The 14,519-nt window shown below is 46.1% G+C and overlaps 1 pseudogene; it reads left to right on the forward strand.

Annotated features, from left to right (window-relative positions):
• Positions 1–326: 326 nt before the first annotated feature.
• Positions 327–13,419, forward strand: LOC139565733 (nucleoporin Nup37-like; annotated as a pseudogene).
• The last annotated feature ends 1,100 nt before the right edge of the window (positions 13,420–14,519 follow it).

Here is a 14,519-nt window from a genome sequence, read left to right on the forward strand (position 1 = left end):
AGCATATCTGACTATGTTTCGTGTGAGAACGTTTATTCATTATTATTTTTAAAAAGTGTTTTTAATATAGCAATAGTGTGTAACCTGTCAAAGCGCTGCACCATTGCGTTTTTAATCTCAGCGCAGTCCCCCTAGAATTTAAGAATAAAATGGCATGGTACGTTCCAACACGGACATCAACTGGGGAACAAATGCAGTTTGTTTTGTGGCAGAAGTTGTAGCTAAAATGCACGCATAGGTATGGTTATGAGTTAGCTATCTGTGCTAGTTAAAAAAGCCGATTTATTTATTTTAAGTTTTAAAAAAGTATATTGTGTTATCTTGCCAAAGGCTGTCATCACTTTTAATCGCTGTAGTGTGTTTTAGGCTGCTAGCGTTTGGGTAGTTTCGCTGGCTGACATTAGCTGTCTGTTATTATCAGCTAACTAGGTAGCGTCATCATGTTTAAACGTTAATAATTAGCAAGCGCTGCTATATTGCAAGCTAGCTTGTACAACAGTGGGAGGGAACTGCTAGTTACCTAGCATTTCACAATGTTACATTATCAGAGCATGTCCTGAAGCCAAGGCTACCACCTTCCTGGTGGTTACAAAGAAGATGGGAAAGTGGGCGACAGTTAGCTAGTTAGTCTAACTATTCTATCTACAGTACTGACCGTTTGTGCACTGTTGAGCTAGCAATAGCCAGCATATGCCTCCTTGACCCTAACCTACTTACTAGATGCCTGGCTTCTCTATGTGTAACGTACACTTGTTCATGCCTATCCAGCCCTAATTTAACTCCAGAGATACGGGTCTATCTAAAACATTTTGGAGCAAACTTAAGTCGCCAGTACGTTAACTAGAGTAATTAGCTAGCCTACTTAAATGGGCAATCTGAGGTTGCTACAATCATTTTTAGACCTTTAAATACATTTTATATAGGATACCCATTGATAATTGAATAATATAACTCGTAGATGCCTCATGAGCTTAGTTCAACTGTCATACCCATCAGAACCCAACATGTAAACTTGTTTTTATTCCTTTTGTTTGCAAACACTATAGCTTCAAAATATGATTAATGCTATACTTTTGATATAGATCAGGGGTAGGTAACCCTGTTCCTGGAGTGCCACAGGTACCGCAGGACTTTGTCCCAACTAGGCACCACACTGAGTTAGTTACTTAGTTAATTGATCAGTTCAGTGATTGCCTAAATTCAACAGCTGGTCTTCCAGGTCAGTTCAATCAAAAACATGAAGTGCCTGTGCATTCTAGGACAAAGGTTGCCTAGATGGTCAGTACTTGCATCCATAGCTATGTCCATGAATTTGAGTGGTTACATTTCTCAAGCCCCATCCCGCAGCAGTTTACCAAATCAGTGGCTGCGTGGTCTGCTCTGTAATTGTTCAAACTGCACTTTTCCCCTTTAAGACTGCAATCAATAACACTTGAGACTGAATGATCAACTGTAGTGAAATGGTGTTCTATTGCCCTCAATTGGTGGATCCCCCTTGCTGTTAACCTTTGGAGACCAATAGCCCAGTGGTTATCAAACTCTGGGATAGTGCATCATCAGTTTTCCTCTTGTCATGTCAATCATTGCATACCTATTTATAACTTGTCAGAAATGTCCAGATCAACTAGCCCATGTCAGCTAATGTTTTTTAGCCCTTTGATTTTGTTGTAATGTTTGAGTCACTCATATCACATGAACACACTTTAGACATGACAGTGTATAGAATTGCAAGAAAATTAGCTTTAAAACAGCAACATTTTCTCTCTGCCAACAAGAGGGGTGTGAACAGTTTGTGTCGTGAACAGTGCTTGTGCCCATAGAAATAGACGTGGCGCCCGCAAGGGGGACGTGGGATGTTGCCCAATGCTGGAAGCGGGGCCTGAGTGAAAAGGTTTGGGAACCTACAGCCTACATGATGTTAGTACAACAGCAAGAATGATGTCCCATTATGTGATCACTGTGACAGCTGTCACCTATGACCTTTCACACATTTCAAAAGCTTCCATCCTGACCCACGTGTGCCAGGAGAAGGGTGTCTCACCGCACCCTTCCTAGAAAAACTGGAGAAGTCTGTGTTTCTGGTATATCTCTCTCCTAGTTTAATTGTAGCAAGGGATCTATATGACTGATGGGTTTTGCATTTAGGAAAGTTCTGATCTCATGATTATCTTGTCACTCCCTACAGTAATTTCCTCAGTGACTACCACAGAAATTAAACGGACATGTTAATTAATGTTCAGGCTTTAGGCTATATGAATCCCCCTCAACGAGATAGCCCAGTACCGGAGCATGTAAGCTTTCTCTCGCTTGTGCATACGGAAGTATTATTTTTGGCTTTCAGTACAGATATGCCGTTTCAGTATAAGGAAGTTCTAATAATCTAATATCCTATTTTTTGAAATATTAACCCCTCTTCAATCCTGATGCAGGTGGTAAAGTCAAACCAAAGAGTAAATACACCGGACATGAACATCACCAAAAATACATTTAGCATGGCGGACTCAGGTCGAGGAGCCAGCTACACAGTGCCCTGTGACGACTACATCCATGTGGTGGAGTTCAGCCCCTTTGACAGTGGCTCAGCTGCGTCCCTCTTGGCCTATGGAGGAAGCCAGTATGTGGTGGTAGGCACCTGCCGCTTCCAGGTGAGTGGTTGCCTGCCAGATTCCTCTTCCTCATGTCCTCTTTTCTAGCCTCCCTTCTCAAAATGCATCAGAGAAGATCCTCCCAAGGTTCCTCTCTGAGGAGGCATGGATAGGGGACACAAGGAAATGAGCCAGTGTTTTGGTTCCATGTGTGATATAAACCACTGCTGTATGTGTGACGTGAACCACTGTTTGAGCAGGAGGAGGACATGGAGGTAGAGGGGGTTGAATTCAACACACTGCGTGTTTTCCATCATGTGTTACGTGTGGATTGCCTCACATGGAGTCTCGGCTGGACAAGCTGCCCCAACTCATCAGGTAGCCTACCTTAAACCTTTTAGTTCTTACAGCTGTCTTCTGTCTTTACATCAGGGTGTCTGGTCCTGGAGTGCTGCTGGTTGTTTCAGGCTTTCCTTCCAGCCCTGCAGTAAGTAACACCTGATTCAGCTCATCATGGTGCAGACTGACGACATGGTTAGTTAGTTATTTGGACCAGCCACCGCTGTGGGTTGAAGCTGCGCTACTGTTTTTTTTTCTTAATCCCCTATGTAAAATGTATTTATAAAGTCCTTTTTATATCAGCAGATGTCACAAAGGTCTTATACAGAAACCCAGCCTAAAACCCCAAAGAGCGAGCAAGCAAGCAGGAGAGGGCGAGAGGGATACTTAAGATCACACAGGACTCCAATAAGACAGGAGAAAAACATCAGATAGGACAGACCCACCCTAGCCCCCCGGCAGATAGACAATTGCAGCATAGATATTGGGGACTGAGACGGAGGGGTCGGGAGACACTGTGGCCCTGTCCCACGATACCCCCAGACAGGGCAACCCACTTTGCCAAAGCACAGCCTCCACACCACCAGATGGATATCAACAGACCACCAACTTACTACCCTGAGACAAGGCAGGGTATAGCCCGCGAAGATCTCCCCCACCACACGAGCCCGAGGGGGCGCAAGACCAGACAGGAAGATAACATCAGTGACTCAACCCACTCAAGTCGAGTATAGCGAAAAGAGCCTGGCAAGACGTGATGCACGCCTCCTACTAACGACATGGGAGAGCACTAGCAAGCCACTTATTCAGTCCCCGTAATAGGGTCAGTGGAGAGAATCCCAGTGGAGAGAGGGGAGCCGGCCAGGCAGAGACAGCAAGGGTGGTTCATCACTCCAATGCGTTGCTGTTCACCTTCGCACCCCTGGTTCCAGACTACACTCAATCATAGGACCTACTGAAGAGATGAGTATTCAGTAAAGACTGAAAGGTTGAGACCGTTTCTGCATCTCTCATATGGATCGGCAGACCATTCTATAACAATGGAGCTCCATAGGAGAAAGCTCTGCCTCCAGCTGTTTGCTTAGAAGTTCTAGGAACATTGAGGCCTGTGTCTTGTGAACGTCGGGTACGTGTAGGTATGTACGGCTGAACCACCTGCTTATCCATCTACACCACCTCTGTGTCAGTCAGTGGTATGAAGCCCTCAGTAGTCTTGGCCCAGCTGTATTCTTCATTCACCTACCGTATGAAGCCCAGTCATCATACTAGTCTGTGGCCCACTGTAGTGGTGGAATACCAACCCAGTTATTTCAGGTGTGGTTTGATTTAAAAAAAGGAAGTTGAACGTTATTACATAGAAAGCAAGGTTTTCCTCTTAATTGGAATGGTGGATGGGAATGCTGTAATCCCGCGGGACATGTTTCCAAGTTGCTTTAATTGAAAGGGAAAGGCAGTGATACTTCCTGACCTTTCGTGGTTAAATCTGCAGGGCCCTGGAGGCCGGCGTGTGACGTGCGCACGTGTTATTGCACTGATGGCTCCCCCGCTCAAGTTCCGTCCCTCCCCTAGTTTTACACGTAGTTATGCCTTCCAGGAAAAGCAGTGTTCTCACGGGCGTGCCTGAGGCAGGGGCCGGCAAGGGTGCTAGGAGGAGAGGGGGGGGGGGGGTAAGGGGCTTACATTGGGAGGCTCCCAGATTCTACCAGGCCAGCCATGTGAGGTCCAGTCAGGAATACTTCCCCAGCATTAGCTCAGGGTCAAAACAGACCTAGTCATTAGTCAACCCTGTGACATTGACAACTCTTTGAAGATTGTCTCATGAAGAAATGTTCTCCCACTTGGCACCTGTTCTTTCATTGATAATATTCCTGCAGTGTAGGCTAAATCTAGATAGCTAGTTCATATTGCAAGACTGTGAAGTATGTATTGAATTAGAGGTTTGATGAGTTGAAAGAAGGGTGAAATGCCCTCCACAATTCACTGACTACTAGGCTATGTATCAGTTGTTGGTATACTCACCTGTACCAGTTGCTTGGGGGAATATTCTGGCTGTCTATCGTGATATCATGCCAAATCCGTCTGTTCCTGCGACTGCAAATGTGTGAAAATGCGTCTGTTTTTCTTGCAATATGTGTGTTTTTCTTGCGATATGTGTGTTTTCCTTGTCATAAGTGAGTTAGTGTAATTGTGTAAGTAATTGCAGGCGCTGGTATATACTACGACTGATTAGAGGCAAAGTCGTCCCCCAGGTGTTAGAAATGCTCAGATGGCGTGAGGAATCTTTGTTTTTCTCCATGTTTATCTTCGCAATTAGAATCTCCCTGGCAGTGTTTCCATTGATCCATGTCCAAGTTTTTACCACACACGCACACGCACGCGCACGCACACACACACACACACACACACACACACACACACACACACACACACACACACACACACACAAGGTGTCAGCCCGGGCTGCAGTGCATTCAGACACACGCATAGACCTGGACGTGTGCCTGGGTGCGTGTACGTACGAGTGTCTTATAGTAGGATGGGCTCTTTTTTGATGTTCTCTTTGTTTATCTTTTTCTCTCTCTCTGTCTTTCCCACCAGATTTTGCACTGCTGCAGCAGACAGAAAAGTGAGGCTGTTGACTTCTGATCTTCAGAATCAACATGAAGTCAAGGTAGACTACTGGTGCCCCTGCTCTCACGACTAGATCCCACTGGAACTACTGCACCTGTCAGTTCAGTTGGCATCTGGTTTCTTTAAAACAAACCGTTTGTATATAGCACACTGACAGTAGGCACTTAGTGAATGGCTTTTATATTAGCCTAATCAAGAACCCAGCGCACACAAGGAGCCAGGGAACTGTCATACAGTCTATGGGAGGCTCGCACCAAATGCAGCGTTTTGTTAATTGTATCTTCTGTGGCGATGTCTGTGTGGTTGTCTAGGTGATGGAGGGTCACACCAGCTACATCAACCACTTAGTGTTCGAACCCACGGAGGGGAAACAAATGGCTTCGGTCAGCGATGACCATACATGCAGGTCAGTCCGAACCTCCTCCCGGTCTCATTCAGCAAGAATAATATGAGTGTGTGAGAGTGTCTTCCCCCAGCTCTTGGATCTGTGTTCTGTTCTCTGTTAATGGTGCAGAACGTCCTGACTGTGTTTCCAAAATGAAACCCAATGCTTATCACAACACACCCCGGTGTTGCCGTGCGTAAGCACACAGCCGCTTCTCCAGCTTTTTAAAGTAATTGGTTAAATATGGAAATCCAATTAGCTGCAGTAGTGGTGGAGGTTGTTCCCCTCCTTAGGGTTGACTCTTAACAAGGTCCCCCAATGTGGCCTATCAATCAGTAGCTAGGTAGTGGAGCAAGGAAGGAAAGAGTGTGTCGTTAGCCAAAGGGGTAACCATGGGGTAACCATGGCACAGGAGGTTGGTGGTACCTTAATTTGGGAGAACGAGCTCATGGTAATGACGAGCAGAATCAGTGGAATGGTATCAAATACATAGTTACCCGGTGTTTGCTATTCCATTTGCTCCGTTCCGGCTATTATTATGAGCCGTTCTCCCCTCAGCAGCCTCCACTGAACCTGAGGGGACCTCCTGTTACCTTAGTAACTAGGGTTGTTGCTAGGGTCTAGACAGGGTGAAAGCCTGGCCCAAATCCTACTCCCTCTTTGCTCCTTCCCACACAATGTGAGCTCTTATTGTTTGACCAGTGATTGATGGGGGAAAACGTTTAATCAAGTTAGCAACTTAGAAATGAATGACTGGCCCCTACTTTTCTCTCCGCTATGGCCTGAAAGAGCACGTCTCTCATATCCATCTTTAAACCCAAAGCTCCCTGGATGAGAAACACACCTGAAACATCTGCTTTCTATTCATAAACTCTAAAATTTCAGGAGCCTGAAGCTCGCGGTTACACTTCCAGTCATCAAAAACAGGCCATGGTTGAATTATCTCCTCAATCTCCTTCCGGCCTGCCTAAATGCTCTAAAGTGTTGGTTAGGATGAGGGCTGTGGGGAGAGAGAGGCCTCAGCTAGGGCTGGTGATGAAGCTCTGCTACTGCGAGAAACATCAGCGCACAGTTCTCCCTCAGCCTCCCTCTATAATGGTCTGGCCAGAGAAAACAGGGGTACGCTTTCTCGGCTCCATCTGCAGAAAGATTTAAATTCTGTCACGTTGAGAAAATATGGGACGCAGGAGGAAGAGTGAGGTGGAACTAGGGAAAGATCAAGTTAACAGGAGAGGGGCCTTCCAGGCAGCCCACACAAACTGAGACCCCTGATAGGGTGAGAGAAAAGAACAGTGGACCGGCTTCTCTACTTGCGTGCGTGTTCGTACACTTGGCAGGTTGTCCTACCATAACTCTGCTGTGTTCTTTGTCAGCACTGTCCTTTCCTGCGTGGGAATTCTACTCCAGCCGGAGAAGCCACCTGTAGCAGCTAGAAGGAGGTCACCGCCTCCCACTGAGGTCAGAGTGTCTGCCAGAGGTCCCAACCTCTCTGGGCTCGGCTCCCATTGTGTCTGATAGCTTCCAGTTGGATTTGCAGTAGGTATGTTTCTGTTGTGTGACAGCTCTGGCTTCGTGTTGACACGGATCAGCAGAATACAGCTTACTCAAAGGGCTTGAACAGAGACACCTGCTGCAACTATTTGATGTGCGAGATCTACTCTGTGTGTGTGATCTACTCTGTGTGTCATCCTTTTGGGAAGTATTTCTGAGGCGTTATCACAACAGTTTGAGCCTTTCTCCCCACTCTAGCCCGTCAGTCAAGATATCTGTCAGTTAGTATGTCCATGTCCACTCTACAACATCCCAGTCTTTCATCTCCTCTTTTCAAATTTTCTTCTCATGTTCTCACGCTTTCTTTTTGCTCCGTTGTAGGGGATCCCATCATCAACTCTAGCGAGAGGAGCAAACCGATCCAATAAAAATGACTAATGGCCGAGATAATTATTTCAACAGTCCAAATGTCTGTTAAAGAACGTGTTATTGTTCAAGACACTTGAGCAGGTCCGATCAAGATGGATGTTGGTGTGGTTTCGGGGAGGACGGCGTGCTATGCACCTCTGCCTGGACTCCCCTGTGAGGCTCTGAGGCGGGATTACTGTTTGTATTTCTCAACCCTCGTTCCGCCGAGAGTCACCAAGGTTATTTACCCTGCACACTCTCATAATTTAGTTCACACGGTGCACACTACGTTTCCCATTTCCTCCACTCATTTGGAAACCATTGACCAAAATGAAAAGGTGTGGCTGCTCACATCTACACACAGACTTCAAATGCAGTCTCGCCTTTCAACTCTATTGTACATAAAGCCCAGTGTTATTGCTTGATGTCACGTCAGTTGTTGTGTTTTTATTTTTTTATTTTATCCATTATTTTACCAGGTAAGTTGACTGAGAACACGTTCTCATTTGCAGCAACGACCTGGGGAATAGTTACAGGGGAGAGGAGGGGGATGAATGAGCCAATTGTAAACTGGGGATTATTAGGTGACCATGATGGTTGAGGGCCAGATTGGGAATTTAGCCAGGACACCGGGGTTAACACCCCTACTCTTACGATAAGTGCCATGGGATCTTTAATGACCTCAGAGAGTCAGGACACCCGTTTAACGTCCCATCCGAAAGACGGCACCCTACACAGAGCAGTGTCCCCAATCACTGCCCTGGGGCATTGGGATCTTTGTTTAGACCAGATGAAAGAGTGCCTCCTACTGGCCCTCCAACACCACTTCCAGCAGCATCTGGTCTCCCATCCAGGGCCTGACCAGAACCAACCCTGCTTAGCTTCAGAAGCAAGCCAGCAGTGGTATGCAGGGTGGTATGCTGCTGTTATGCAATTACACAGCGCTGTGTCAGTGGTGGTCTCAGTCTTGTTTCTTGCCCCCTTTCACCTTGTTCAGCAAGGATTACATAGAATAAAAAATAAAATAAAAATCTTTCCCCATTTGAAGGGCAAAGTGGTGGACCACAACTTGGCCGGATGCGGCGTAGCGTGCGATTGAACTCTGCTTGGCGAGTGGTCTGAGAAGAGAGGGTTTATGCTTGTTTGTCTGCTGTGGTCTGAGGTTTCCAACCTCGCTCATGCTCTATGGAAGAGGGTCTGCACCGCACTCTACACAGGGCCATTCTGACTTCTGTGTCGTGTCAAGAAGCAAAAGCTCTCATGGAGAAATATCCCCTGCAGGGAAGACACAGGAAAAGTTGTGTTTGTTTACTGAGGTCTTCATCTGGGATGGGGCAAAATCATATCCTCTCCGCCGCGACTCTGCAAACATCTCTCCAACATGTTTGACATTTAGACAGGCTTTGGGTCTTTATTAATGTCTTCTGCATGACCTCATCAGTCAACGCATTCACATCGGTCCCAACCATACGGTCCTTAAAAAATATATTTTTAACCACTTGCAAGTTTATTCCTCCCTGGTTCAGGGGAATGTTCTGTTAGATACGAGGCCTTGTGTTCGCTGAGGAGGGCTCAGATGTGGTTGAAGAGTAGATCCTGGTCTCGGGAGCAGCCTGTCCTCTCCAAGTGTTTTATTACATCTGGGAGCACGTTTGCCTTGTCCTCGGCCTTCTCGCTCGTCAGTGCAGGGCCCCGCCCGCCTGTCTTCACAGCTCAAGGGGGAGATTACAACCAAGATCCCTTTTTCCCTGAAAGAAGGGCAGTACTAGTGAGGCTCTGTGTGCGCATCTCTTGGACAACTGACAGAAGTTAGATAAATTACAGGCAGGCATTACGTGCTTTCATAAAAACACTGGCATCACTACAGGCCTGGTGTGTGCTGCTCACTCATTAGAGTACATTCCCGAAGAGAGTCTCACAGACGCCTGGGGAAAGATGGGTTTGGATGGAAGCTTGTAACTTTTTTGACATGGATCCTGTGAGACAAAAACAGCCAGCCAGCCATGATGTCTTTCTTATATATTTTTAGCTGCCATTAGCGTGTGTAATCCTTTGTTTTGTGTGCTGTCAGCACCAAGGCGTCTGCCTGCGCTGTGCTGCGCGTCATCTCCTCTCCCCACACAGGGGGTGGCTGTACTCCGGAAGCTATTTTTAGCGCTGCCGCGCGTCCCACTCCAGCACAGCTAATTGAGTGCTTATTAATCTTGTTTTTTGGACTTGATAATTTCTCATTTTTGACAGGACCTGTTTTATCTGAAGCTTCGGACCGGGTTGTTTGTTTGAATCGCAGACTTCCTGTCTGAGGTTGTTTTCTAAACGGGTAGTTGAGGACAGGAGAATCATTTTCTTACAGTCCTTAAATGGTTCATTTCCCCTGAGCACACCCCCTCTCCGACCATCCTGTAGTGTCCAGCTAGTGCCCTTTCCCTTTCATGCCAGATGGCCTCTCTTGTCCCCACAGGGTGTAGGACCTGGAGGGGAATGAATCCACTACATTTAGACTAGGCTCCCCTGGCGTCAGTGTGTGCTGGCATCCTGAAGATGTCTTCAAGGTGCGTACAGTAACAGTGCTTTTCAGTTTCATAATGAGAGTTTAAATAATTAGTGAGAGTGAAAAGTTCTAGTGTGAGAGTGAAAAGTTCTAGTGTGAGACTGAAAAGTTCTAGTGTGAGAGTGAAAAGTTCTAGTGTGGGGTTGAAAAGTTCTAGTGTGAGAGTGAAAAGTTCTAGTGTGAGAGTGAAAAGTTCTAGTGTGAGAGTGAAAAGTTCTAGTAGGAGAGTGGAAAGTTCTAGTGTGAGAGTGAAAAGTTCTAGTGTGGGAGTGAAAAGTTCTAGTGTGGGAGTGAAAAGTTCTAGTGTGGGAGTGAAAAGTTCTAGTGTGGGAGTGAAAAGTTCTAGTGTGAGAGTGAAAAGATCTAGTGTGAGAGTGAAAAGATCTAGTGTGAGAGTGAAAAGATCTAGTGTGAGAGTGAAAAGATCTAGTGTGAGAGTGAAAATATCTAGTGTGAGATTGAAAAGATCTCGCAATACTAAACCTTGATCCTCTGTACAGCTGATGGTGGCCGAGAAGAAAGGGACAATCCGCTTCTATGACCTGGTTACCCAGCAAGCCATTCTTTCTCTGGATTGCGGCCAGTCGACACTCATGTCGGCCGACTGGTGCCTCACCAACACCATCAAGGTGGGCGCGGTGACGGGCAGCGACTGGGTCATCTGGCATATTACCCGCTCCAGGTGAGTGGCAGGACAGATGCTTGTGACCGACTGGGTTTGAAACCGAGTCTCTAGCACGCCAAAATACTTTGTTAGCCCCAAGAGCTAACACAAGTCTTAATGTCTCAGACAAGGTTACCCATCACCTCAGTTACATACTGTGTAATGCTACCGTATGAAGGCATGGGTTTTGTTAATAGTTATTTGTCTGTTTGTAGTTACCCACAAGAGAAGAGGCCTGCCCATGTAGAACGAGCAGGAAACTTCAGGTAACTGCTTTGTCCATGCTTCCAAGGTCCTTGCTATCTGGTATCCTTGGGATGTCCCTCCCCCATTGAAATTGAAATGTTAAACTTCTTATGGCTGGGGGCAGTATTGAGTAGCTTGGTTGAATAAGGTGCCCAGAGTAAACTGCCTGCTACTCAGTCCCAGAAGCTAAGATATTACAAATTATTAGTATATTTGTATAGAAAACACTGAAGTTTCTAAAACTGTTTGAATGATGTCTGTGAGTATAACATAACTCATATGGCAGGCAAAAACCTGAGAAAAAATCCAACCAGGAAGTGGGAAATCTGAGGTTTGTAGTTTTTCAACTCATCTTATATCCTGCCTGTTTGGCCCTGTCCGGGGGTATCATCGGATGGGGCCACAGTGTCTCCTGACCCTCCTGTCTCAGCCTCCAGTATTTATGCTGCAGTAGTTTATGTGTCGGGGGGCTAGGGTCAGTCTGTTATATCTGGAGTACTTCTCCTGTCTTATCCGGTGTCCTGTGTGAATTTAAGTATGCTCTCTCTAATTCTCTCTTTCTCTCTTTCTTTCTCTCTCTCGGAGGACCTGAGCCCTAGGACCATGCCTCAGGACTACCTGGCATGATGACTCCTTGCTGTCCCCAGTCCACCTGGCCGTGCTGCTGCTCCAGTTTCAACTGTTCTGCCTGCGGCTATGGAACCCTGACCTGTTCACCGGACGTGCTACCTGTCCCAGACCTGCTGTTTTCAATTTTCTAGAGACAGCAGGAGCGGTAGAGATCTCAATGATCGGCTATGAAAAGCCAACTGACATCTACTCCTGAGGTTCTGACTTGTTGCACCCTTGACAACTACTGTGATTATTATTATTTGACCATGCTGGTCATTTATGAACATTTGAACATCTTGGCAATGTTCTGTTATAATCTCCACCCGGCACAGCCAGAAGAGGACTGGCCACCCCTCATAGCCTGGTTCCTCTCTAGGTTTCTTCCTAGGTTTTGGCCTAGCGCCAAATATTTAAACTGAGATTTTTGGATATAAATATGCAGTTTATCGAACAAAACATACATGTATTGTGTAACATGAAGTCCTATGAGTGTCATCTGATGAAGATCAACAAAGGTTAGTGATTAATTTTATCTCTATTTCTGCTTTTTGTGACTCCTCTCTTTGGCTGGAAAAATGCCTGTGTTTTTCTGTGAGTAGGTGCAGACCTAACATAATCGTTTGGTGTGCTTTCGTCGTAAAGCCTTTTTGAAATCGGACACTGTGGTGGGATTAACAACAAGTGTATCTTTAAAATGGTGTAAAATACTTCTATGTTTGAGGAATTTTAATTATGAGATTTCTGTTGTTTTGAATTTGGCGCCCTGCACTTTCACTGGCTGTTGTCATATCGATCCTGTTAACGGGATCCCAGCCATAAGAAGTTAAATGGTTACGGTAAGGGTTATGGTTAGGGTAGAGGGTAGGAATGTCCCAAGGATCCTGAATGCTTCCAATTCCTCTGACCTTCATGTTGTGGTAGTCCGGCTGATACCGCTGCTGCCGACGACGTCCATGATAATGGCTGTGGTGATGATGATAATGGTGATGGCAATTACTGTAACCACGGGTGTCATGGTCTTCCAGGTGGTCTCGAGTCAATGAGAATCTCTTCTCCACAACAGGCAAGATCAGCAGTCAGTTACTAGTGCATCACCTGGGTCACCCGCAGGTCAGTGAGTTGTGTGTTTGGCTGTTTGCATTGACACAGTGTGTCAGTTTCTGAGTAATAAAAGTGTGGGAATAATGTTCAGTAAGAGTGTTGGAAGTAAGGATAACGTAACGTGCTTCCTGGACCTGGTTTCTTATGTTTATATGGTGGTGTTGTTGCAGCCCGTGATGATTGGATCAACCACGGTGGGGGCGGGTCTAAGCTGGCACAAGTCCCTCCCACTCTGTGTCATTGGCGGTGACCGAAAGCTCTCTTTTTGGATGACAGAAATGTAATGCAGTCACTTCCTATGGACGTATTAGAGGTAATGCAAATGTACATTGAAACTGTTTGACCTGAGGTGTGGTCGGATATTTCTATTTTCATAATTTTTCAATAAAGTATTTCATTTTCCATGTTTTTGTTTGCTTTGAGTTCTGTATTTAAAGTTTAGACACATCCTGGACTTTTGATGTTTATTTAAGAGTCCGACAACTGACCGCCCAGACAAACAGACAAACTGTCATACCCAGACAAACAGAAAGGTGGAACTTGGCTTCTGTGAAAAGCGGGGCTGGTTCTGTCTTTCTCAGAAGCTTTGTATCAGTACTAGTTTGTTATGATGTTCTGCCAAGCGCCTCAGGGTGAGCTGCAGGTCACAGGAATGTGTGCGCTCAATGCTGCCAGCACTCTACTGGTCAACATCACAATCCCTCTACAGGTGCTTACTCTCTCTCTGTAAAACAGACATACACACTCACCCATACACATAATCTCTGTCTCACACACACACACACACACACACACAGCTGTCCCCACCCCTGTAGGTCCTATTCCACCTGCAGAGTGAGGCCTGCGAAGGGGAAGGCCTAATGCAGGTACCCTGCTCCTTCTATGGGGTTATCCCTGAGATTTAGACAGATTAAGGGCAGGAAACGAAAGAGAGAGAAAAAAGGTTTTGTAAGAGAAGCGCAGGAAACTGGGAGTAGAGGTCTTTTCAGGTCAGATACTACTGACTGGCAGAGGGGATGAGTGATTCGTCTCCAGAGAAGAGGGAGAATGAAGCGAAAGAGAAAGAACACGAGAGCCACACATCTCATCGTCCTAGTGGGTGGGGACGATCAGTGATGCTGAGATGGAGCATGGGAGACATCGGACCATACGCCAACAGACGCAGAGTACTCCATTAGAAACAAGGGCTCATTGTATCCTTTTGGATGGCCCATGTACGAGAATAGCACTTACTTACTGCATTAGAACTACAAGAGGGCACGCATTCAATTTGATCATGAATCATTTTTAGTGACAGCTAATCACTTGTTTCCACAGATGGACGTTTTTTAGTCCGAGGGCGCAGCCCTTTGGATGGAGTTGTGTGTGTCTACAGGGAGTAACACAGAACAGTTTATTTTACTCCATTAATGTATGTGTAAGGGGTGAAACAGTAGGTTTTATTGTGCACCGGTGTTGCTGCACGACAGAGTAAGGCAGGTATAGGGGAGGTGAGACCTCCACTCT

The sequence above is a fragment of the Salvelinus alpinus genome, chromosome 37 (genome assembly GCF_045679555.1).
Source record: "Salvelinus alpinus chromosome 37, SLU_Salpinus.1, whole genome shotgun sequence".
NCBI lineage: Eukaryota > Metazoa > Chordata > Actinopteri > Salmoniformes > Salmonidae > Salvelinus > Salvelinus alpinus.